At 41.8% G+C, this 6,583-nt stretch overlaps 1 protein-coding gene across 1 annotated transcript in view; it reads right to left on the bottom strand.

The window, feature by feature from the left end:
* The window catches only part of mideasb (mitotic deacetylase associated SANT domain protein b), a 96,103-nt gene extending 90,696 nt beyond the window's left edge, over positions 1–5,407 (bottom strand). Inside the window, exon 1 of the mRNA XM_039742261.1 lies at positions 5,203–5,407. The gene's annotated coding sequence lies outside the window, so the exon portion shown is untranslated. The remainder of the gene's footprint in view (positions 1–5,202) is intronic.
* Positions 5,408–6,583: the final 1,176 nt, after the last annotated feature.

The following is a 6,583-nucleotide window of genomic DNA, read 5'->3' as shown; positions in this document are numbered from 1 at the left end:
AATTCAGTTTTCTTTCTTTTTACTTTTCTTTCCTTTTTCAGTCATTGTGTTGTTTATTTGAGAGAGGGATTGTTGTTTGTTACAATATAATAATATTTGTTTATTGAACTTCTGTAAAAAGCCAAATTACTCCCAGGGACTGCCCAATCCTGTATTAAAGCTGGAGGGCAAGGTTGTTGCAAGTGTTACTGTCAATTTAGCCTTCAAGCTGAAGGGGGACATCTGCAGGAGCTCTGGGAAATTTTACCTCCTTCACACAAAAGGAACTTATTTTGGATCAGTGGCTCAAGCATATATGTATCTCTGCAGCCCAAAGCCTCCACCCTGGAGCTCCAAGTAGGTGGAGCTGATTTCAATGGGAGCCAATAGAGTCAAGCTGCAGAACTCCAGAGCTCCAACCAGTTACAGTATAGTTAAAAATATGGTTGTAGAAGGGTTATCTGACTCAAATAATGTAATAGAGTGCCCATTAAGTCAGCTCTACCTGTTTGGAGTAGAGGCCCTGAGGCTAAGGATCTGCAAGGTTGTCGTTTCAAATCCCATTACTTCCAGAAGAGATTATGTCCCGCTGGACCCTTGAAAAAGACATGCGAAAAGACAATTTCCCTTTGGAGATTAACAAAGTATATCATCAAAATCAGAGATAACAGACCTGTGTGGTTTGGGATTGATGGTCATCTGACAGTAGCATTCTTATCCCGCTCAAGCCTGTACTCCTCCTGTTAATTTTTCTAACTTTATTAGGAAGATTCAGATTCCCAGCTAAGCACAAAATCAAATCAAGGGATGGTATTACCTTGGAGATTTCTATGAAATCGTGGTCTTAGCCTCACAAAATTAAAAAAAATTAGAATCAAATCCGAGAATGTGTCAGTGTAACAATTACCATTTGTATTCACGACTCCTACAGCATAAAGGTACAGGCAGAGATTCAGTGTTAAAGTGAGTACAGGACAAGAGTTTATAGGTAGTGTCCGTTATTCAGAGGATTACTTTTGCTTTCTAAAATTGTTTTTGGCTTTGAAATGAAACTGTGATTGCAAAATATATTTTGGTCCAAACACTATGTTCAGTTATTCAATTTTTAAAATTCAAATTTCTATTCATATCAGAGCACAGAACACTGCCTTGTTTAGTGTGTTGTTGCCATCCACCAATCTATCCATCCTCCTCAGCCACTTATTCAGGGCAGGGTAGCAAGGCAGCCGGCATTGGGCAGAATCAGTCACAGGACAGGGTGACAGTCCACTGCAGGGTGAACACATGCACACAACACAAACACAAACTAGGGCCTATTGATCAATGCCAGTCCACCTAACCTCTATGTCTTTGGACGGCATCCTATGAGAGATTTACAGATGTGGACAAATCTGTTGGTCCCCTTATAGCTCATTGAAAAAGTGCTACATGCCTCATGAAGAGGGATGAAATGAAAAGCCATTGTCCCACGTATTCCTGCATGCCTTTGATATTTCGTCAAGCAAATCAAAGCAAGTGTGACAAGAAATCAAGTATCGCTTATTCTACAAACAGATTCTAAAATGGCCTGGACACATTTCTCAATACCCTTAGAAAAGATCATGAATAATTGGATTTGAGTGATTTTTCAAGTTAGCTGTTTTCTGTGATTCATATCACACATCTCCAGTTATGCAATCAGTTATTCAACCTACTTAAATGGAGAAAAGTTGTCACTCTGATGTTTGGTATCATCAGTGCCGGTGCTAGGTTATTTTGCACCCTAGGCCAAGCTTACTAGTGCGGCAACTGACTATTCGGTTGCTAATCCGTGCGGCTGGGTTTTTCCCCCCCTCACGATCCATGCCCTAGGCCTAATTTGTCTCAATGGTGGCGGCAGCCCTGGGTATCATCATGTGTCCCACACTAAACATGGACCAGAGAAAGCAATGGAGAGAGATCTCGGATGACATCAGAAAGAAAAATGATAGACAAGCATGTTAAAAGCAAAGGCTAGAAGACAACAGTTACAAATATTATTAAAAAATGTAAGGTCCACGGGTCTGTACTCATCCTCCCTGGACAGAAGAGGAAAATGGATCCCAGAATGGGCAGGAGGATAGTGAGAATGGTAGACAAAAAGCCAAGGACAACTTCCAAAGAGATTCAAGCTGAACTCCAGGGTCAAAGGTTCATCAGTGTCTGATCGTGTTTTGAGTGCAAGTGGGCTCAATGGAAGAAGACCCTGGAGGACTCCATGGTTAAAGAGAAACATTAAAAAGTCTACTGACAAGTCACAATGCTTCTGGTAGAATGGCCTTTGGCAAGTCAAAACAGCTCCGTGCCTACAGATGAAAAATGATGTTTTCAAAGAAAAGAGCAAAATGACTACTGTGAGAAGTGGCTTCTCTGTGTCTGGCATAGGTTGCCTTGAGTCTGTGCAGGGAATAATGAAATCTCAAGACTATCAAGACATTCTGCTGCAAAACATACTACAGTGTTAGAAAGCTCTATCTCAGTCGCAGGTCAGGATATTGAGCCAAAACACACAGCTACAAGTACCCAAAAACGGCGAAGAACAAAATATTGGACTGTTCTTAAATGGCCTTCTAGGAGCCCCGATTTGAATCCCACCAAATATCAACTGAAACATGCCATCTGGAGAAAGACCCCCTTCCAAGCTGGCACACCTGGAGCAGTTTGCTCAGGACGAGCAGTGGACTGGTGCAGAAGTCTCATGGAGAGCTTCAGAAATTGATGGTTTGCAGTGGTGCAACAAGATGTTTGGTTAAGTGTCCCACCATTTTTGTCCAAGCCACTTTCATTTGTGCTATTATTTGCAACTACCGGGGATGCCCAGCTGCTGCTCAGGTTGGAAAAAACTTGAACAATTTCCATATATTATTTAATATTTATCAGTCAAATATCGTTCAAAAGTTAAAACTGCTATTATTAACAAATAACGGATTATAGTTGCTAATAATAATTTTGCCTTATGTTACACAACATTTTTCGTTTCTCCAGGTGACGTACAGCTGGCCATGTGAACAGCACGGTTCTTTGAGGTAAACTCCAGTAACTTTAAATGATTGTCCTTGTGCTTCATTTATGTACTTCGCATATGCAAGATGTACTGGAAATTGAAGTCATTTGAATTCGAAAGTGAGTTCAATGGAAATCACAGGTACATGTGGAATGAAAACATCCTCACCCTTTCTGATTCTGGCTAGAGTGGTAGCATTGATTACATGTGGATGACGTGACAGTGCTGCCACATTTCTCACAGGCATGATATACAATTTTTTTCCAAATTAAATAAGAAAATTTACTGCTTTGGGGTTTCCATATTTTTTTCTAATCACGTTCACGCATTTACATTTTTTTTTATTAATCACCATATCTAAATCAGTAGCTTTTAAATATTTACTCTTTCTCTCACTTGGTGACTGCATTGTGACGGACATCGGGACAGACAAAATTTAGGTATTTATTTATTAGATGTTCTGTTGAATCAAAACTCTTAAAGCAGTCTTTTGTGATCAATCACAGAACTAATAATAGTGGGTGCCAATTACTTTTGTCAGTTTCAAGTTATTTCCGAGACAACTGTGGGTTCTTTTTTCATAGAGATTAAGATCACATTTGTTTAAGTCTGTATATGCAGCAAGTTAATGAAACTTTAATATCATTAAAGAATATACAGGGTGAGTCAAAAATTATGATAACACTAAAGGTACTGCTATGTATATACTTGTATACAATTTTTGTGCCACATATGGTACATGTGTTGAACACCACATTCCTGTAAATCATTTTGCACATACAGTATGAAGCATGTTTTGTGAATAAATTGTTTCTGCCATTCAAATGTTAACATAATTTTGACTCGCCCTGCACTTGCCAATTTTTTTATTAGCTGGTTGTTCATCAAGTGACATGTTTTAAACTGTTTTGGATAACAAAATGTGCCCATCATTTGTTACTATCCTCCATGTACTACAAAAACATGCCCTTCATTTGAAGGTGGCATACAATAATGCATAAGAAAGTTTGAGAAGATTTTTAATTTAAAACATTTTAGTACAACTGTAGCTTGAGCTAGTTAGTTGCATACAGTAGCTCAGCAAATTAACTTGTGCAAGTAATTTTTACAACAGATTAGGGTTTCGTTTTTCGAAACAGCCTGTATTAATTGTGCATATTACTAAATAAGATTACATTTTTCAAAAGGGGGGTGGGGTCGAGTTGATGAGTTTAAGTACTTGGCAAACCTGGTGCAACCTGATGATCGCCGAGATTGTGTTCATTAAAGTAAAATGATCCATAGAAGGCTTAGAGACGGACAGCACAACTTAGGGCTTTGTAGTAAGGAGAGGCCGATTATTAATTTTATATCGGGCGTCTCATGCCTAGGCAGAGGGTCGCTCCATGCGCAAAGTCTGCACGCTTTTTCGCCCATGGCAGTGCAGTTTGATAAATGACTCCGGATCAAGTACGTCCTATCCCAATTTTTTTTTTTTAATACAATGGTTTCCTTTAACACTGCACTGACTTAGAAAATGAATGCCTAGATTTACGTAAGCCCAGTTAAACGCTTGTTGGCAACTTGATGCTAATTGTTGACACGTCGATGAATATAATGTTACAACCGCTTTGACGGCAGGACGCCGACCACTCGCTTTCCCAATGCCAAAAAAAAAAAAGTTTTCCGACGCCACTTCGCCGCCGTTCCACACTCGTCGGCTTCGCTTCACTTCAATTCTTTTTACCTCGACGTGCCAGTGACGCGAGGCTGGGATGTGTTCGGGGCAACGTCGCAGACTTTTGATCCCGTAAACCCCCAGTGTGGACATCGCGCAAGTTCTGCATAACCAGGTTGCACGCCCGTTTGAGGTTCTTTTTCTACTCTTCATGTATTTATAAACATTGCTACTCGACAGGGCGCATTTAAGCGCTTCTCCGTAACACGCCCAACCGCAGGCGCGGCACTCGTCTTAAGCCGTGGGGGTCTCCAACGCGTCATTCCATTTTTTTTTTCCGTTTTCTTTCGGACGAGACAAGAAAAGTGCACCAGCTGTCCTTGTCAATTACTTGCAGGGTAGAATTCGTCCTCCGACAACCGAGACAAGAAGCCAACGCGCAGGCTGCACCCACTTATCGTGCACGCGAGGAGCAGCCCACCGTCTTACACTCAACACTAAACTTCGTGAGTAGAAATCAGGGAATAAAAACGCGTCACGTTACCTTCAAATTCCTGCTCCGGCCGGCATAACACTCCGTTTAGCTATTCCACAAACAAAAAAAAGTTGTGTGTATGTTTTTTTTTTTCGTTTGAAGTCGTCACTTCCTATTCTGTCAGTCTTCTGTGCGTGTGTGTGTGTGTGAGAATGTTGGCACCGTCTGAAACCACACCTCTATGTGTTCTCTCTCTCTCACTAACTCTCTCACTCACTCAGTCAGTGACTCTCTCTCTCACACACACACACACACAGGGCTGCACGCACTTCGGCTCGGTTTTCTTGGACGTCGATCCTCTCGGCCATAAAGCAGTGAAAGAATGTGTGAAACACCCTGCAACCCGCGAGTAATTGAAAGTTAATATTGGCAGAAGGCAGGATCCGCCTACACGCAGCTCTTTTTTCTTTACTCTGCTGCTCTGAATGCTCTTTTATAATCCTATTAGAAAGTCGGGTGGGTTTAAAGACGAAGGTGGGATTCAGATTGTCCACTTTCCAAAGTCATATTAACCATGGAAGGGGCAGCATGGTGGCATAGTGGGTAGCGCTGCTGCCTTGCAGTTAGGACACCCGGGTTCACTTCCCGGGTCCTCCCTGCATAGGGTTGTGTTTTTTGCCAAGGTACCAAAAGGGTACTTGAGAATAATGAGAGACAATCTGTGAGAACATTTAAAACTTAACCAAAAGTGGACCTTGCAACATGACAATGTCCCTAAACATAGCAGTCAATCGACCATGGAATTGCTGAAAGCAAATAAATGGAGGCTTTAAGAATGGCCAAGTCAAAGCCCATATATGAATCCCATTGAGATTCTGTTGCACGCAAGACATCCCTCCAATGTTGTATAGAGTTTGCGTGTTCTCCCCGTGTCTGCGTGGGTTTCCTCCCACAGTCCAAAGACATGCATTGGCAATTATAAATTGTCCCTAGTGTGTGCCCTGCGGTGGGCTGGTGCCCTGCCCGGGGTTTGTTTCCTGCCTTGCGCCCTGTGTTGACAGGGTTTGGCTCCAGCAGATCCTCGTGACCCTGTAGTTAGGATACAGCGGGTTGGATAATGGTTGGATGAATATTAACCATGGAAATACTGGCAGGTGAAAATGTAGGTACACCCCAATTTTCTCCATTGTAAATGTGGACTGGTGTCATATGTCTCTGGATCTCTGATTTTCTAAATAACAGACACCAGACAGGTAACATGGGCAAATATCAGTAAGGTCCCCTCAGGGTTGTGTTCTGTCTCCTTTTCTTGTTGTACACCAATGGCTGCACCTTTTGTGACCCATTTGTTAAACTACTGACTTTCCAATATGGCACCTCATCCGGTCTGTGATCAGGGTGGTACCATCAACAAACTTCAGCAGTTTATCTTCTGCATCAGCAGCATTGC

Source organism: Polypterus senegalus, chromosome 18 (assembly GCF_016835505.1).
Source record: "Polypterus senegalus isolate Bchr_013 chromosome 18, ASM1683550v1, whole genome shotgun sequence".
Lineage (NCBI taxonomy): Eukaryota > Metazoa > Chordata > Cladistia > Polypteriformes > Polypteridae > Polypterus > Polypterus senegalus.
Note: the sequence above shows the minus strand (reverse complement) of the source record. Positions and strands in the feature narration are given on the sequence as shown.